Raw genomic sequence first — 19,559 nt, 5'->3', positions numbered from 1 at the left:
CAGGAAAAACTATGATACAGTGTGAGCAGTGCCAGACAGAGACTGCATGAAGAAGCCATCAAATATCACAGAAAAACAGCAAAATCAAGCTCTTGGTTCAAACCATGTGGTGTTAACTGTATTAAACTTATATGTAAATCTTTATTCCATCTGTAATAAAAGCTTGTCCAAATCACCCCCTGTTTTCTAAACAATGCTCCGCTAGTGGTTTCTCCAGCACTTTCCTATTCATTGCTCTTTTATGTTCAGCAATCCATTTATTCAAGTGTCTTATAGATTTCCCTATATAAAGTAATCCACATGGACATTATGCAATGTAGATGACACCTGAACTTTTACAGTTGGTAAAACTTCTTAACTCAAAAATCTCACCAGTCTCTGGATGAACAAAAGTCATAATAGTAATGTGTACATTGCACACTGAGCATGATCCACACCCGTCCCAAAGGTCTCTGGCTTCCTAAATTTGTGTGCTGTGGGATTGTTGAATGAACTAAGCTGTCTTTCAAGTTTTCTTTCCTTTTTTTGTGAGCAATCATAATGTTTCTATTTTGAAAATGATCTATCCCTTGGATGATATGCTAATGTTTCCGTAGAATGTTAATGATGCTTCTCGAGAGATATGTGAATGGTAATGCAAATACCGCTCTGCTGTTTGGTTCTCTTTTTCTAGGTTGCGGTAGTGAGTCTCTGTCAGCGGCTGCAGCTCTATTATATCCTTTTGCAATGGCTTCAATAGCATATCCTTTCAACTGAAATCTTCTTGTCATCTCATTAGCCTGTTCTTTAAAGGAGTCCTTAGAACATAGCTGTTTACATCTCAGGAACTGGCTGTGTGGAAGATTCATCTTATAAGTATGATTATGACAGCTGTTAAAATCCAAGTACTCATTTATAATCTGTTGGTTTCCTGTATAGGTCACTATGGAATGTTCCATTTATTTATTTATTAGGATTTATTTACCACCTTTTTCAAGGAATTCACTCAAGGCAGTGTACAGTTAGAATAAATCAAACATGAGCAATAGACAATTACAGCAGTAAAAATATTCAAGTAACAATACAAAGTATGGCATAGTATTCATATATAATATTAATATCAAGGAATGAATTGAATGCATTTTTTGTTAAAAGACATCTAAAATTTAAAATTACTATTAAAATTATTCAATGTTGCTTAAAAAGTTTGGAGTTCCTCTTCTGTTCCTTTCCAGATCATGATGATGTCATCAATGTAGCGTTGCCATAATAAAATGTGCTTACTTCATTGTGGTTGTTTGAAAATTTTTTCTTCAAAAGCTGCCACATAAAGGTTTGCCACTGATGGGGCCATGGTTGCTCCCATTGTGGTGCCTTTTGTTGGTAAAAGGTACCGTCAAAACAAAAGAAATTCCTTTTCAAAGCTATGGCTGCCAGTTCAACTATGATTTCTACTGGAATGCATTGACAGAAGCACTCTTTGGTCAGTACATTCTGTGATTATGGCAATGGCTTCATCCTGTGGTATGTTTGTAAGTAGTGATTCTATTTCAAGTGTTACCAATAGTATATCACCAACCACCTGTATTTCTTTAAGTGTGTTCACAATGTCTCTGGAGTCTCTGATATAGGAGGCAATCTGTGGAATCTTGGGTCTTGAAAATTTATCAACAAAGATGGACAAGTGTTCTGCCTGGAGGATTGGTCAAGGATTTATGTATTTTAGGGAGTATGAATATTGTAGGTGTCACAAGATTGTTCACTTGCAAAAATTCATTCTCAAGGTTGGTCAGAAATCCACCTTCTTCAGCTATCTTGATAAGGGAACCAGTCTTTGCTTTGATCTCCTTAATGGGATCTCTTCTTAATTTGGAATAGAAAGTGTTATCTTCAAGTCTGAAAATTTCTTCTTTGTAGTGTGTAATATTCATAACCACCACAGCTCATCTTTATCTGCTTGTTTGATGACAGTGGAATGATCTTCTTGTGCAAGCTTCATTCTGTGACTTGGTGGTATTGAAAAACATCTTCATTTTCTTGTTTTCTAACGATGCAATATCCTTCAGGACTAACTTCTCATAGGAATATATGAGTGGAATTGTAGTCCCTGGTGGGTTTCACTTGCTGGAATTCCTGAAATGGGAGGCAGCCATGCTCGAACGGTGTACTATTACTTCGACCTGTTGACCCTGACACAGCAATCGAAACACTGGCCATCGTTGGTCCTGGTCTTTGTTTCCACCTTTTTGGAGAAAGAGACACGAGTGCAGCTAAGTAATGTTTTTGTAGTATTAAGAGATTGATATTATGTTACAGTACGATGACATTTAAGAAATCAACATGTTCGTTTTAAGGAGGTTTTTTTTGCCTATAATGAAGCAAGACAGCTCTTGAGGCTTTTAAGTCGTGAGCTTCTTTAAGCCTGGTGGCTTCTTGAGGCATTTTCCTCCTTTATATATGCATACATATAAAGTTTTCATTGATTGTTCAATTTTTGAGAACTCGCATTTTATTTTGTTGTTTACATTTTTGGTTCTCTTCCTGGTTTTTTGATTAAGAGGACTACAAACTGAACAGTTATTCCCAATATCAGAAGGGGAATGAACATCTATGTCATAACAGATCGGAAACGGCCCGGCATTGAATATCCGGGTTCAACTCTGGCAGCGGGTAGTGAACATGCTACCCAGTGCCGGCTGAATATCAGGCACATAAATGTAATATTAGACAGATATATGATAAACATAAACCTTATGGTGCCAGCAAATATAATTTATGTGCTCATCTTTACCTGTTGATATTTTAGAAGTTTATTTGTCTAAAATGGATGTTCATGCCACACATAAACTGCCATTTCTCTATATATTTTAGAACAGACTCTATGTCAGCAGATTCTGTTCTAAAATACTAGTGGAGCTTGAGACATCCTGACCTGGACGTCTCAGTTCTGCTTTTAACATCTTTTCTAAAATGCAGCTCAATATATAATCGACAACCTATCAAGGCGTGCTTGGAAATTGCTTTTAATGGAGCCTGTGGCTTTCTGCCACATTTTCTTGGTCTCTGATTGCATTTCTTGAAATTTGAAACTTAGGGCAGTGGATTATGAATGACATAAATAAAGAACTTAAAAATATAACAAAGATGTCCAAATCAGAATATCAGATATAAATAATACACTTAAAAGAGGCCATCACAACAGAATCTGACAAATAAAAATGCTGGAAAATTATATTAAAAATTCTGAGTTTAAAGAGCCAGTAACAAATAAAATTTAGGGGTCCTTTTACTAAGCTGTGGTAAAAGGGCCCTTCACTAGGCATGGGGGCCATTTTTGCTATACACTATGGCTCTTTTTACCACAGCGGGTTAAAAAACCCCACTGAAAATAGCCATGGCCACGCATGCAGTAAGATTGCTCTTACTGTGTGGCCATGTGATGGGGAACACTTACTGCCACTATCTGAAGTGGCGGTAAGGGCTCCCGAGCTAACCTGGCAGTCTGCAGTGCTACCCAATTACCGCCAGGTTAGCGCCACACTAAAAATACAGGCCGATTTTCCATAGCACAGGAAATGACATGCGTCAAGGCTGGAACTATCACTGGCACCCGAGTTGGGCCGGTAGTAGCTCCAGATTAGCGTACGGCAAACCCGCATTGGGCTTACCACCACTTTGTAAAAGGGCCCCTTAAAGAACTAGCAAATCTACACATCAGGATTGCCAAGTCTGTAGTTTCCTGGATCACCCCTGGAATCCTTTTTTCATTGGACATCTTCAGTCTTTAGATACCATAGATGATTTTTAGTTTCAACAATTTTTTATTGATGATACGACAAGATAAACAACCAACAAGCTCCATGTACTGAGCAGTGGAACCAGAACATTCACAAAAGAGCATAGTAACATTCACTTCATCAATATTTTACATTTCTTCTTCCCCCAACCCAATCCCCACCCCTAAGATCCACCGTTTATTATTTGGATACCAGCTACATGTAACCCATTTGAACAACTTAGGTATTGATGAACACAGATCAAAAAAAAAAAAAAGGACCAACAGTGTCTAACCATCCCCTTCCCTCATTGTATTCCCCGGTAATCGATTCAGAACTTGGCTGCGAGCTCTACTGGATATGCTGTTAAGGTAAGGTTGCCATATTCCCAAGAATTTCCTCTGTCATTTTGGTGACAATCTCGCCCCTCTAGCCTCCCAAAGCATAAGCTGGTGTAGCATATTCCTCCAGCCCCAATAAGAGGGAGGTATGTCTGATACCCATCCATTGAGTATACATTTTTTCCCCACTATACAGGCTTTATTTGTCAGCAGCTGGGCTTCCTTGTTTCCCCCTCCCTCTTGTCCCTCTACATTAAACATCATGCGTTCAAATGTGACCCGTGTCCTATGCCCCAGGACACCATAGATGATTTTAATGGCAGGTTACAGATTACTAATAGTAGATCTGCAATTTCATTTTTTAGTTTTTTTCTATACTCTGGGGTATATACTATCTGGTCCAGGTGATTTGCTAGTCTTTGGAATGTCAGTTTGGCTTATTACATCATCCAGCTTCAACAAGATTTGTTTCAGTTTCTTCAAATCATCACCTTTAAAATACAATTCCAGGCATGTGTAGCTTTCTACAGAGACAAAAAAAAAAACCCCAATAAAAAAATGGGTTAGACCAACTCAGTTCTAACACAAGGGTACCTGTTTATTTACATGCAGTTAAAAAAAAAACTTGCAATAGACTCAATGCAGTCCTGTATTTAAGTGGACACCAGCCTCAGGAGTTAAAGCAATTCTTGGAACTGTTTTCCTCAAGTTTCTGGCCCTCATCCATCTGCATAAGAAAGGACTGTGCAAAAACTGCAGAAACATACAAATACTGCCTTGTGATAGGAGGATGGTCAATGTAATGCCAATTTTTACAAAAGGCTGCAGGGGTGATCTGGGAAATTACAGACCGGTAAGCCTGATGTCTGTGCAAGGTAAAATAGTGGAAACTTTATAGAGAATACAATTACCGAACAAATAGATAAAACATGCTTTAATGGGACAGAGTCAGCATGGTTTCAGCCAATGGAAGTCTTGCCTCACCAATTTGTTTTATTTCTTTGAAGGCATGAATAACAGAGGTGGAGTTGTTACTTTTTAAAAGTACTTAAGTAAAAAGCAAAAGTACTGGCTTTAAAAGTAGTGAAGTAAAATTAAAAAAAATCTTATCCCAAAAAAAAAAAAAACTCAAGTTACAAAGTACAGCTCTTTAAACTACTTTTTTTTATTACAAAGTAAAAAGTATTCTTAAATTGGACCACAGAATCTAGTATGTTTACAAGCAATACTGTACTGTGACTCACGTATCTATCAACTTGTAATCTATCTAGATCTGTATGGGTACAATGGAACAGAAACTTAAATGAAATTACAAATTGAAATTAAAATTTTTTTTTTTAAATCTTGTTCAATTTATTTGTGAGAGGGTGGAGGAGGGAAAGAGTTTTGTGTTTTACATTTTCAAATGATTGCCACTATAAAAGTTTTAGCAGCTATATGCATAGCATTTTAAAATGTAGATTAATTTTACATTTATAAACGTTTTGTCTTTTAATCACTTCCATGATAGGCTTCCGTGTGAGAAACTAGCAACAAAGGTTGGAAATGAGAATGGGAAAGGGAAACCCTATTCCAGAGAACAAGGTGACAAGCCACCAATGCCCATTGCTTCCCCCTCCCCCACCTCCTCTGCAACCCTAAAAAGGTCAGACAAGCCAGAGAATGGTATCTGCAAATATTCGGTCAGCTTTCTCTTGGCTGATTGCTTAGCTTACTGTAGCAAAAAATAATACACCTGACCCAGTACTGCTGCAGAGTGCAGAGCAGACACAGTAAAGACTCAGAGACTGAGAGCTAGGTGACTACTCAGCGATGTACCTAACTTATAAGGCACCCGAGGTGGGGTGGAGCACACACACCCCGGGACAGCGCATACACCTCTCTTCCAAGTAAGGGGGTATGCGGAGCAGGCATGCGCTGTCGGCTTTGCCTTGTCAACGTCCTGTTTTGGGGCAGGGGACCGGCAGAGCCGACAGCTCGTGCCTGCTCCACACACCTCCTCGCTGCCGGCACCTGAGCGCACTGCCCCCACCGCCCCACCCTAGGTACGCTAGAGTGACTACTAGTTAGTAGCAGTGACTAATGCTACTGTCGCAGGCAGTGGGTGAGTTGTAGTACTACCATCCTGGCTACTCATGGAAGTCTCTGGAAAATTCGCTGAGCTGCTTGTGGAAGTCCCTACACGCATAAGCCAGTACTCAGGTGACCTCTGATGCTGCTGCCCCATGTGGTTGTCAGCAAGGCCACCGAGAGACTGAGCCAGGCTTGGGGCAGGGCCGCCACTCCCCCACCCCCAGAATCGGCACTACTGCCCTCCCCCCAGGAACCGAGCATGTGCAACCTGAGGGGAAAAGCAGACGCTTGGCAGGCAATGCGGCAGAGTGAAGAACAGCACTGGAGGAAGACTTCTTCTGCTGGCGGGGCCTGGGGACCCCCACCAGCCAAACCAGAGGCCCCGGTGCCGGAGGTTTCTCTCTTCTGCTCCTATCGGGATGCAATCATCCGGATCCCACCAGGAGCAGGAGAGAGAGAGAGAGATCCTGGTGACAGGCACCCCTTGGAGGCTGGGTCCAGGGCAATTTCCCCCCCCCCCCCCCCCAATCTCGGCAGCCTTGTGTGTCAGTATGAGCCTACATCAGCCTGGGGAGAAAGGGCTTAGTTCAGGGGAGGATTTCTCTACAGACTTGATTGCAGACTTGCAGAGCACTGCCAGCTCATCTCTGCCAAGGAACTGCACCAGGTCCTGCAGCCCTGGCAGCTAGAGATATGAGCAGCACTAATGGAGGGGTTATGGGCAACTTTGTCAGGCTGCAGTAGCAGGACTTCACTGAACACAACATGCACATGAGACAACTTCGGTGCATAAGTACCGTTTCCTCCAAGTCCTCCTCACAACAATCAGTGCAGCCGCACTAGTCTGTTGTTAAATTCGGAGAAGGAGGAGGCAGAGGCAGGAGCGGGGACTATCTTGGAGGACTCTTGGTAGGTAAGAGGTAGAGAATGACATGGGGACAGGGAGCTGTGGTAAACCGCAGTAATCTGCGGTAAAAGAAAAAAGTTGGTCTGTTTACTACCAGTATGGGAGCAAAACTTTTTACTGCCCCACGGGAACAGCAAAAAGCTTTGCTCCTGTGGTAAAAAAAAAAAAAAGTTGTGGTTACCGCTTCCGCAGGTCTGGCGTCTCCATGCCTGCTTTCTTCCCTCCTTCCCGCAGTGGCTCTATCTTATGCAGCGCTGCCTGATCCGACAACGATCCCCACAGGCTTACACCAGGACCTTCTCTCTGTCAGGTCCTGCCTTTCGATGCAACTACTTGTTTAGTGAAAACAGGAAGTTGCATTAGAAGGCGGAGGGTTCCAGCAGAGAGAAGGCCCTGGAGCAGGTGTGTGGAGATCGCTGTTGGCTCAGGCAGTGCTGCATAAGGTAGAGTTGCTATTAGCAACTTGGTAATACAAACAAATCTCCTGCCTCCCCTATTATACCGATCCAACATAAATGCCTGATCTCTGCAACACAACAAAACTAAAGAACGTAATGGACATAACACAACTCTTCCATTGTACGATTTCCTAGTGTGGCTGTGCCACATGAACTTTATCTTACCACAACATCACTTTGTATTTGTTTACACCGGAGTCTGTAATGCCTCTCCGGTACTATGTAAGCCACATTGAGCCTACAAATAGGTGGTGAAATGTGGGATATAAATGTAACAAATAAAATAAATAAATACATAAATAAACAGGGAGGCAAGGAAGGACATCTTGTTGAACAAATACTATGCTCTGGGACCAGACAAATAAAATACCACATACACACAAGCAACCAACAAAAAGTTAAGGTACCAGATCACCAACAGAAATGCTGCAGTGATTCACAGTTGCTGTTTTACCCAGTTGCATAGTATTAGTAATTATATTCCAGGAGACAGAGCCGAGAGGATGCCTTAACAAGCTTAACTAGGCTACAGTAGAGTCTTGGGTTGTTTACTTCTGTTTTATTTTTTGGACTGTTTTGAAGGAGCTAAAGGTCTGTGCAATTGTTATTGGGCAATGTAGGCGGCTTTCTGACCTTCTGTCCCTGCAGTCACTTAATTTACACTTGGCTGCCTCGCTCACGTTTCTAGGCTCTCTACAGAAAAGACGGGCAGTTCTTTAACTTTCGGGGAAAAAAATGACCCCAACCTTTGTTTTTGACGTACGTGGATAAATAAAATAATTTTGTGTGGGATGTTTCCTGATGAATGCAGTATCTAAAGTAATAATGAACAGCGGCAATTACACTGCTTCAAGGAAATATTTTTGTGGCAAGGGTATGTTAGCTAACAAAAGGGACGGGCTCTCATGTTAAATCCAGGAGCTGAGTAATGGGAGCAGAGACATTGCCATAGGAACACTTGAAACTTAACAAATAGAAAATACTTCAGGGCTTTTCTCTCTCTCTTGTGAATTGCTGAATGGCCTTATTTTGTCCTCCCTTCTCTTTTTTTTTTCTCTTCATCTCCTTTTTTATTCCCCTGTGTAGTATTATTTTTGTGGATGTAATTATTTAAATTGGAGATCAATAGCAGCTTTATGCTAATATCCTAAACAAAGAGAAGGGGATCTGGAGAGGGGGTAAGGTGGGACCCTAGGGCTTTCTCGGGCCAGGGGACAGCTATCCTAGTTGCACTTCCATAACACCAATCTCTGGCATGTGTGATCTGTATATTTTGCACGGTACAGGAGGAAATGCATATCTTTCTATTCCTATGGTGTGGCTTCTTGTGGTTTTAGGTTAATATATGTTTATAGCTTTCGGTCAGCTATTATGTATTTGGTACTTGTGTTCTGTGTATGTGTGACTGAGGTATTCTGTTAGCATGAATATTCTATGTAGCATTCTATAGTAATTTAGCGTGTTCAGTCTTCCTGATAGTGGAGGGGATATTTATGAGGGGAGACAGGGATTTTGTTGATCCTTGTTCTGTATTGTTTGTGATTTATAAAACGTTAGTTGTACAAAATATGGTTTCTTTTTATAATTTAATAAAATTATATATAAAATCAGAACTGTTTGAGGCTTGGGTGGATGGGATCCGACAGAGCTCACAGGGATCAATCTCTAGTGAGAGGCTGATGGTACACTGCCTTGGCCAATCATACTCGGTGGGGTGGGGGGGGGGGGGGGGGGGGGGGGGGGGGGGGGGGGGGCAGTGATGTCAGACACTGGCTTGCATTTGATTGGGCCAGGACTTCCAATCCCAGGGCTCAGCAGGCTCACCTGTTTCTGGGACCGGACGTTCAGGCCCAATCAGCTTCAAGCTGGGTCTGATATTGCCTGTAGAGGGGGAGAAGCAGAGGTATGGAAAATGCTTTAAAAATAGTAAAAAAGTACAAATTTAGAAAGTAAGTAACGTGCAGGGCCGTGCCGATGCGGTAAGCGGGGTAAGCGCTGCAGGGGGGCGCCCACCTCTGGAGGGCGCCACCACGGTGCTTACCCTCGCCCCGCGCCGCCGAGGACTTTAAATCTTTTACCTCAGTCGCAGCAGCGTCGGTGAAAGCGCTGCCGACGTCTCCCTTCCCTTGCACTCATTGGTTCCCTCAGTGTCCCGCCTTCTTCTGACGTCAGAAGAAGGCGGACACTGAGGGAACCAAGAGCACGGTGGGGGCGGTCCGCCCCGGGTGTCAGCGGGTGGGGGGTGCTCCGCTCCCGCTGCTCCCACCCTACCTTCTTTAAAAAAAAGAAATCAGTAAAGCGGCGTGGCAGGCAGCGCAGCTTCGCGTCTGCCCTGCTTGTAAAACAAGTAGATCTCCTCGTCGGGCCTTCGCTCACTGGGTCCCGCCCTCGAGGAAATAGGAAGTTACCGCAGAGGAGGGCGGGACCCAGTGAGCGAAGGCCCGACGAGGAGATCTACTTGTTTTACAAGCAGGGCAGACGCGAAGCTGCGCTGCCTGCCACGCCGCTTTACTGATTTATTTTTTAAAAGAAGGTAGGGTGGGAGCAGCGGGAGCGGAGCACCCCCCCCCCCCCCACACCCGCTGTCATCTCGACGGAGCTGGTAGTCGGGTCGGATCAGGGGAGCCCAGATGGCAGAAGGGGTTGGGGAGGGGGGCCCAGATGACAGAAGGGGATGGGGTGGGGTGCCCAGATGGCAGAAGGGGATGGGGTAGGGTGCCCAGATGACAGAAGGGGATGGGGTGGGGAGCCCAGATGGGAGAAGGGGATGGGGTGCCCAGATGGGAGAAGGGGATGGGGAGGGGTGCCCAGATGGGAGAAGGGGATGGGATGGGGTGCCCAGATGACAGAAGGGGATGGGGAGGGGAGCCCAGATGGCAGATGGGGAGGGGAGCCCAGATGGCAGAAGGGGATGGGGTGGGGTGCCCAGATGACAGAAGGGGATGGGGAGGGGAGCCCAGATGGCAGAAGGGGATGGGGTGGGGTGCCCAGATGACAGAAGGGGATGGGGAGGGGAGCCCAGATGGCAGAAGGGGATGGGGTGGCCAGATGGGAGAAGGGGTTGGGGTGCCCAGATGGGAGAAGGGGTTGGGGTGCCCAGATGGGAGAAGGGGATGGGGAAGGGAGCCCAGATGGGGTCTGGGGCTGAAAGGGGAGGCCCTAATGCAAGGCATGTGGATGAAGGGAGCTGGAACTGGGGGCTGAAAAGGAGGGTAGGTGGGATAAGGGGGCTAGTACTGGGACTGGGGGCTGAAAAGGGACAAGAGCTGAAACTGTGGGGACTGGGGGCTGAAAGAAGACAGGGAGAAGTGGCTGGGGCTGAAGCTCGGGACTAGTGAGAGAAAAGGGCTGGGTTTGAAACTGGGGGCTGAAAAGGGGACAGGGAGAAGTGGCTGGGGGCCAAAGCTCAAGACTGGTGGGAGAAAAGGGCTAGGGCTGAAACTGGGGACTGGTGGGATAGTGGGGCTGGAACTGGGGGCTGAAAAAAAGGGGCAGAGAGAGGGGACAGATCCTAGATGGAAGGGGGAGTGAGAGGGAGGGCAGACCCTAGATGGATGGGAGAGGGAGGGCAAATGGTGGATTGAGCGGACAGAGAGAAAGGGCAGACAGTGGATGGAAGCGATAGAAAGGGCAGATAGTGAATGGAAGGGGGAGAGAGAGAGGGCAGACAGGGGCAGATGGTGGATGGAAGGGGCAGAGATAGAGGGCAGATGTAGATGGAAGGAGCAGGGAGAGAGGGCAGACATTGGATGAAGGGGACAGCAGAGAGGGCAGACACTGGATGGCAGAGAGAGAACAAAGGCAGATGCTGGATGGAAGGAAGGAAGACAGTGAAAAGAAGATGAGGAAAGCAGAAACCAGAGACAACGAACTGTAAATAAAATATTTACTTTTATTTTTTTGCTTTAGGATATAGTAGTATTGTAGCTGTGTTAATAAATGTTTATAATAGGTAATCTTTTTATTGGACTAATTTTAATACATTTTGACTAACTTTCGGAGAACAAAACCCCCTTCCTCAGGTCAGGATAGGATACTGTAACAGCACTATACTGTATTGACCTGAGGAAGGATGTTTTGGCCTCTGAAAGCTAAATGTATTAGTCCAATAAAATGGTATTATTTTATTTTCTATATTTGTTTTATTTCTATTTGTTAATTTGTAAAGTGGTGATTGGTTCTTGTTAGTTTTTTTCAAATTTACATCTGCAGTCTTTATATTTTGCACAGTACTAGGGGACATTTTCTGTTTCTTTGGTGTTGCATTGTATGCAGAGTCTGGCATCTTGGGGGTTCAGTTTAATTTTTGTCTAAATAGCGTTTGGAATATGTCCACTTTCAGAATTTACATCTGCTATCTTATTTTGCAATGTATAGCAATTTGTTTCTAAGAATATTGCTGACAATTCCTGTCAGTGTGGCAAGTGGTGAGCGATCATTTTCACCGGGGGGGGGGGGGGGGGGGGCCTGATCATTTTCACGGGGGGGTAGGGGCGCCAACTGATAGTCTGCAGGGGGGCGCCAGAGACCCTAGGCACGGCCCTGGTAACGTGGTAACATAGTAAATGATGGCAGATAAAGACCTGTACGGTCCATCCAGTCTGCCCAACAAGATAAAAGTACACCTTACAAGTAACTCATTACAAGTAAAATGTATTGCAAAAAAATGTAACTAGTTACAGTACTGCCAATTGTACTTAAGTACTGTAGCAAAATACAAGTACTTTGTTACTACCCATCACTGGTGAATAAACATGTCGATAAAGATGAGCCGGTTGATGTAGTATATCTTGATTTTCAGAAAGCTTATGACAAAGTTCCTCATGAGAGACTCCTAAGAAAATTAAAGAGTCATGGAATAGGAGGTAATGCTCTGTTATGGATTAGGAATTGGTTATTGAACAGAAACTCAGGGTAGGGTTAAATGGCCATTTCTTTCAATGGAGGGTGAATAGTGGAGTGCACACAGGGATCTGTACTGAGACCTGTGCTATTTAACATATTAAGCGAGGTGATTAAATTTGCAGATGACACAAAACTAGTCAAAGCTGTCAAAACACATGCAGACTGTGAGAAATTGCAGAAAGACCTTAGAAAACTTGTAATAACTGTAATCCCAGTAGCAAACCTTCAGGGGGTGGTAGGCTCCCTTCAGCAGTCCACAAACAAAGTCCTTCCAGACAACACAGCTTTTAGTTCCAAGCAGTTTATTTCCCCTCCGCCACAAATCTCAGTTCAAGGGGGTTAAGATCCCATTTAGTTTCAAAACAAAGGAACAAGAAAAAAAACTTTCCCTTTAAATCCAGGTTGTCCCAGTTCAACCGCCTGGGTTTCAGTTTTAAAAGTCTTTCCGCTTGGGTGGTTGCAGAATAGCAGTACACCTCCCACAACACAACACAGCTACTTGACTCCTGTGACCACCCACTGCCTTCAATCCCTGCAACTCTGCCCCAGACTACAATTACAGTCCATGTCAACCGGTTCCTCCAAACCTGGTGTGCTGGGCCCTCCAGACTCTCCTTCCTCCAAGCACTCCATTAACTCTGCTTCTCTGCTAGGCTGTTGGTTAGAGACCTCCTCCCCCTCCCAGGTGGAAGGAGTCTTGTACTGATTTCTGACCCAAGGGAATTGAGCTTTGTCATCACGGCTCCCCCTTCTGGCCCTCGTCTGCCATAGCAGCTGCTCTTTCCAGTCCTTTCCCCCCTCCCTACCCCGTGGTGTTCCTACCGGGTTTTGGGCCCTACCCCACCAATTCCTTCTCCCAGGGCCTTGTGGGGAATGTAGTCTGACCCCATACCGCCTCCTGACCTGCTTAGACCCTCCAACCTCCTTACAAACTGGAAGACTGGGCAAATTTATCTGCAAATTTAATCACCTCGCTTAATATGTTAAATAGCACAGGTCTCAGTACAGATCCCTGTGTGCACTCCACTATTCACCCTCCATTGAAAGAAATGGCCATTTAACCCTACCCTGAGTTTCTGTTTAATGTAGACAAATGCATGGTGATGCACATTGGGAAGAACAATCCAAATCATAGTTACCTGATGCCAGGGTTCACTTTGGAGGTCAGCACCCAAGAAAAAGATCTAGGTGTTGTTGTAGACAAGATGCTGAAATCTTCTGCCTAGTGTGCGCAGCGGCCAAAAAACCAAACAGGATGCTAGGAATTATTAGGAGAAGGATGGTAAATAAGACCAAGAATAATTTAATGCCTCTGTATCACTACATGGTGCGACCTCACCTTGAGTATTGTGTTCAGTTCTGGTCGCCATATCTCAAAAAAGATATAGCAGAATTAGAAAAAGTTCAAAGAAAAGCAACCAAAATGAAAAATGGGATGGAACTCCTCTCATATGAGGAAAAGCTAAGGAGGTTAGGGCTCATCAGCTTGGAAAAGAGATGGCTGAGGGGAGATATGATTGAGGTCTACAAATCATGAGTGGTGTAGAACGGATAAAAGTGAATCAATTTTTTACTCTCCAAAAATACAAAGATTAGGGGACACTCAATGAAGTTACATGGAAGTACTTTTAAAACAAAAAGGAGGAAATATTTTTTTCACTCAGAGGTCTTCTTATAAAGGCGCATTTAGCGTGCGCTAAAAATAAGCGTGCACTAAATGCTAGAGATGCCCGTATATTCCTATGGGTGTCTCTAGCATTTAGCATGTGGTAATCATTAGCGTGCGTGCTAAAAACTCTAGTGTGCCTTTGTAAAAGAACCCCTCAATAGTTAAGCTCTGGAACTCTTTGCCGGAGGATGTGGTAACAGCAGTTATCGTATCTGGGTTTTAAAAAGGTTCGGACAAGTTCCTGGAGGAATAGGCCAAAGTCTGCTATTGAGACAGACATGAGAAAGCCACTGCTTGCCATGAGATTGGTAGCATGGAATGCTCTGGACACCCTCGCACCATCCATCTCCCATCCCACAAGGCGTACTAATCCCCAGCCCTGGTTGACCCCTTGCATCCGTTACCTTCGCTCCTGTGCCCGAACTGCTGAACGCCTCTGGAGGAAATCTCGCACCCATTCAGATTTCCTTCATTTCAAATTCATGCTATCCTCCTTCCAGTCCTCCCTATTCCTTGCCAAACAGGACTATTACACCCAATTGACTAATTCTCTCAGCTCCAACCCTCATCGTCTCTTCGCCACCCTTAACTCCCTCCTCAAAGTGCCCTCCGCTCCCACCCTCACTCTCTCCTCAATCACTGGCTGACTACTTCCGCGACAAGGTGCAAAAGATCAACCTTGAGTTCACTACCAAGCCACCTCCTCCTCTTCACCCTTCAACCCTCTCCCTCAACCAACCAACCAACTCAGGCCACCTGAAACTGAACATGGCCAAGACCGAGCTTATCGTCTTTCCACCAAAACCACATCTCCTCTTCCTCCACTCTCTATCTCAGTCGATAACACCCTCATCCTCCCCGTCTCATCTGCCCGTAACCTCGGAGTCATCTTCGACTCCTCCCTCTCCTTCTCTGCGCATATCCAGCAGATAGCCAAGACCTGTCGCTTCTTTCTCTTTAACATCAGCAAAATTCGCCCTTTCCTCTCTGAGCACACCACCCGAACTCTCATCCACTCTCTCATTACCTCTCGCCTTGACTACTGCAACCTACTCCTTTCTGGCCTCCCACTTAACCATCTATCCCCCCTTCAATCCGTTCAGAACTCTGCTGCACATCTTATATTCCGCCTGGACCGATATGCTCATATCACCCCTCTCCTCAGGTTACTTCACTGGCTCCCGATCAGATACCACATACAGTTCAAACTTCTCCTTCTTACCTACAAATGAACTCAGTCTGCAGCCCCTCATTACCTCTCTACCCTCATCTCCCCTTACATTCCCATCCGAAACCTCCGCTCACAGGACAAATCCCTCCTCTCAGTACCCTTCTCCACCACCGCCAACTCCGGGCTCCGCCCTTTCTGCCTTGCCTCACCCTATGCTTGGAATAAACTTCCTGAGCCTGTACGCTAAGCCCCCTCCCTACCCATCTTCAAATCTTTGCTCAAAGCCCACCTCTTCAATGTTGCTTTCGGCACCTAACCTTTATACCTATTCAAGAAATCTAGACTGCCCCAATTTGACTGACTGTACATTTGTCCTTTAGATTGTAAGCTCCTTGAGCAGGGACCATCCTTCTATGTTAAACTGTACAGCGCTGCGTAACCCTAGTAGCGCTTTAGAAATGTTAAGTAGTAGTAAGTAGTAGTAGTACGTATTTGTGACTTGGATTGGCCACTGCTGGAAGCAGGATACTGGGCTAGATGGACCATTAGTCTGACCCAGTATGGCTACTCTTATGTTCCCCAAGGATCACAGAAGCCCAAGATTAGTTCTGGCTACATGCAGTGCATATTTAAAAAAAAAAAAAAATCAAACCAACCTCGCCAAAGTCCTCTCCAAGTAATTATTGAGTTTCTCGAGAGCTCTATAGAGGTGGTGACTGAATGAACTATTTTGGTGGTAACTTTTTCCAAAGCTTGATTTCCAAAGCTTGATAGAAATGTTCTTTGTTTATATTTTTGTCATACAAATGCACTGTTTTGGGGTTCTAAAATTCAGATTTTTCTTGATTTTTCTAGAGATACGCAGAAGTGGAAAGAGTTCTTAGCTTTTAGGCCTAGGGTTCTTGCCTTAGATGCTAATTCTTTTAAAGTTTTCCTGTAGATGTTTTGTCATTTTGGAGGGACTAATCTTTATTGTTGTGAAAGCAGTAGCATAGCCAGACCTCAGTTATTGGGTGGGTCAGGGAGTGAACTGGGTAGGCATGACCCACATTTCCTCTCTGCGTGCTACTCCCTCTCGCACGCGTCTGCCTCTGCCCCTGCAGCATTAAAAATAAATACCTTGGCTGGTGGGGATTCCCAGGCCCCACCAGCTGAAGAATCCCAAGCAGTCTCATCTTCGCGGCTGTTAGCTGCCCATTTGCAGCCGCCAACACCAGCACTGCCGCACTCCAGGAGGAGGGGAAAGAATGGTCTGGAGAGTAAAACAGTCAGAAATCATTCTGCTGGCTGAGCCCTCGCCCTGCACCATCGAAAGTCTGTTGAAACTGAAAGGTTTTTAAAGTTTACCTTAAAAGATTTTAAAGAGGGGTCACTGCGGAGATGAATAGGAAGTGAATTTCAGATAAAGGGAGAAAGAAAGAAAAAAGCAGAATTTCTAGTGGATTAGTAATGAGCATTTTTGGGGCTGGGAAGGATAAGACAGTGATCATTGATAGACTGAAGAAGCCTCGCTGGAGAATAAGGTATAGTCAAATGTGCAAGATAATCTGGGAGGCCAGTTCCGAATGCTTTAAATGTGAGAAGAGCTATTTTAAAGATTATGAGTTTTTCAACCGGTAACCAATGGAACTGTTTGAGTAGTGAAGTCACATGTACTGAGTGGCGGGCACGGCAAAATAATTTAATAGCAATGTTCTGGAGAGATTGAAGTTTTTTCATTGAAGATTGGGGTAGGCCAGCATATAAGACATTGCAGTAATCTAGACGGGAAGTAAACAGCAAGTTGATGAAAGCATGAAAGTGATTAGTGTCGAAAACGTGGCGGACAGTGCGCAATTGACAGAAAAGGAAAAATGCGCTTTTGGCCAACTAGGAAACTTGGGGGATAAATGAGAGTGTTGAGTCCCAAATAATTCCAAGATAACGGAAACTGGAGACTGGAGTAATGCTTGAACCAAAGAGTGTGATAGGTGTAGTAGGTGGGGTATGACTGCCCGAAAACCAACAAGCAATAGTTTTGTCAGTGTTGAATACTAATCGGTGGGATGACAGCCAACTGGCCACTTCAAGGCAAGCCTGGAGGGGAGTGATAGATGGATAAGGAGTAGGGTAAACAGGAAAAATCATGAGAATACCATCTGCATAAAAGTAAGCTGATATGCCAAGAGACTGAATAAGAATGGCCAGGGGGCTAAGAAACAAATTGAATAGCAGCAGAGAGAGTATAGACCCCTGGAGAACACCACAATGAAGAGGATTATTGGTTGAGGTGGAAGTCTTAGCAACGACCTTAAAGGACTGATTTGTTAAAAATGAAGCAAACCAAGACAGAACAGACTCAGATATACCCATTGCAGAAAAAATGAGAGGCGCAGTATGTGATCTTCTAGGACATATGCTGCAGAGAGGTCTAGGGATACAGCTAGGATGATCTTATGTTGGTCAAGATAGGAACAAATATCACTGAGGAGTCCTGTTATGACAGTCTCAGTACTAAAGTGTTGTCAGAAACCCAATTGATGGGGATGGAGATATAAGACTTTACCAGAAAAACTGGTCAATTGTTTGAAGACAATTTTTTCCAAGGCTTTTGATGCAAAGGGGAGATTAGAGACTGGATGGTAATTAGAAGGGACCTAGGTGTCAAGGCTGTGTTTTTAAAGAGATGACAGACAACAGTTGGTTTCCAAAGGTCGGGAAACTGGCCAGATGAGAGACTTAAATTGATTATAGATAGTAAAGTAGGGAGTGTCTAATTCAGGACCCTTGAGCCAACTAGTGGGAATAGGATCAAGTGAGTAGTAGGTAGGTTTCATAGTGGATAAAACTTTGCTCAAGGAAAGCCCTGTCTATAACTGGAAGGTAGAACATGTGGTAGTGAGTGTGGATGAAGGGAAAACTCCAGTATCAAACACGATAGCTGGTTGAGGAAGGAAAGAGCAAGTTAAATTGTTAATTTTGTCAATAAAAAAGTTAGCCAGAGATTCTGTGGAGGGTAATCGATTCTCTGAATTAGTATCAATGGGATTTAAGGCTCTGTGATTTAAGGTGTAGAGTTCCTTACTGGGATTGCAAGACTTAAGTCAATCAGAGATATATTTCTTTCTAGTGTTTTTCAATTGAGCATTATAGGTGCGGTGAAGTTCCCTACATTGACAAAGAGACAAAGGTGATTTGATTTTTTTTCCATTGTTGTTCAGCTCTGTGCAACTGATGCTTAAGCAATTGAAGAGAGGGCATGGTACCACGGTTTGCACTTTGAAGATGAGCATGAATGGTAGATTTTGGAGGCAATCATATTGAGACCAGTTTCTAGTATATCGTGCCAATTTACTGTTTGTTCATTGAGTGATTGAGTGGTCAGATCAGGGGGAATGATGTAGAAGAGAGGTAACCAATGTCAATCTTATGATCTGATCTTGTCCAGTGTCAGTAGGTTGCGGGGCAGGATGGGTGACTATGACAAGTTTGAAATTAATGAGTGAATAGTCAGACCAAGAGACAAGAACAGAATGGAGAGAAATAGGACAAGTGGAGGAATTGTGTGGTGTAAGAATGAAATCTATTATATGGCAAACATTGTGAGTTGGAAAGTCAATCCATTGACACAATGATAAGTTTGATAAAAGATCTAGAAAGTGCCTGGCCCTATTACTAGCTGGGTTATGTACATGTATGTTAAAATCACCAAGGGTTAATAGATTCAAATAACATATGGAGGCCTCGGAGAGTCTGCAAAAAAATGCCCCAACTTTTGTCCAAGAGAGAGGGAGGAAAATAGAACAGAAGTATGTAAAAGGGGATTGGGTGTGTTCGTCTTAGTAATCATGACTTCAGGATAAGAAAACGTCGAGGAGACTTCAGAAAGCCACAAATCTGATTTAAAGATAATTCCGAGGCTGAGGGAAGCCTTAGGCTACCACATCAGCTATCTGGAACATTTTATTGCGCTATTATACCGAATTTTATAGCTCAGATAGCCCTGCCATGGCTGACATAGCCCACTCTCCCTCATCTTACTGAAGTGCAGGCAGAGGTTCTATTGTGCCCTATTGAGTTGGATAAGGTCCCTGGACTATACATGATCTCCCTAACAAGAAAGCCTCAGGGCTGAATGGTTTTTCCAATAAGTTTTTTTTTTTAATTTTTAACCGTTTTTATTGATGACTCAACATTGTAAACTTTGCCATTGAATCGAACATTTGACATTGTAAATAATATATCATGCTTGTATGCATCCATCAGTAACTTTTATCATCAATGTTTTAACATTTTCCCCC

The 19,559-nt window shown here is 44.0% G+C and overlaps 1 long non-coding RNA gene across 2 annotated transcripts in view; it reads left to right on the top strand.

Annotated features, from left to right (window-relative positions):
* LOC115480803 overlaps positions 1-1,130 on the top strand; it is a 72,413-nt gene extending 71,283 nt beyond the window's left edge. For both annotated transcript variants that reach the window (XR_003943866.1, XR_003943867.1), the window contains exon 4: positions 674-1,130. This is a non-coding gene — a long non-coding RNA (uncharacterized LOC115480803). The remainder of the gene's footprint in view (positions 1-673) is intronic.
* Positions 1,131-19,559: the final 18,429 nt, after the last annotated feature.

This window comes from Microcaecilia unicolor, chromosome 11, assembly GCF_901765095.1.
Source record: "Microcaecilia unicolor chromosome 11, aMicUni1.1, whole genome shotgun sequence".
NCBI lineage: Eukaryota > Metazoa > Chordata > Amphibia > Gymnophiona > Siphonopidae > Microcaecilia > Microcaecilia unicolor.
Note: the sequence above shows the minus strand (reverse complement) of the source record. Positions and strands in the feature narration are given on the sequence as shown.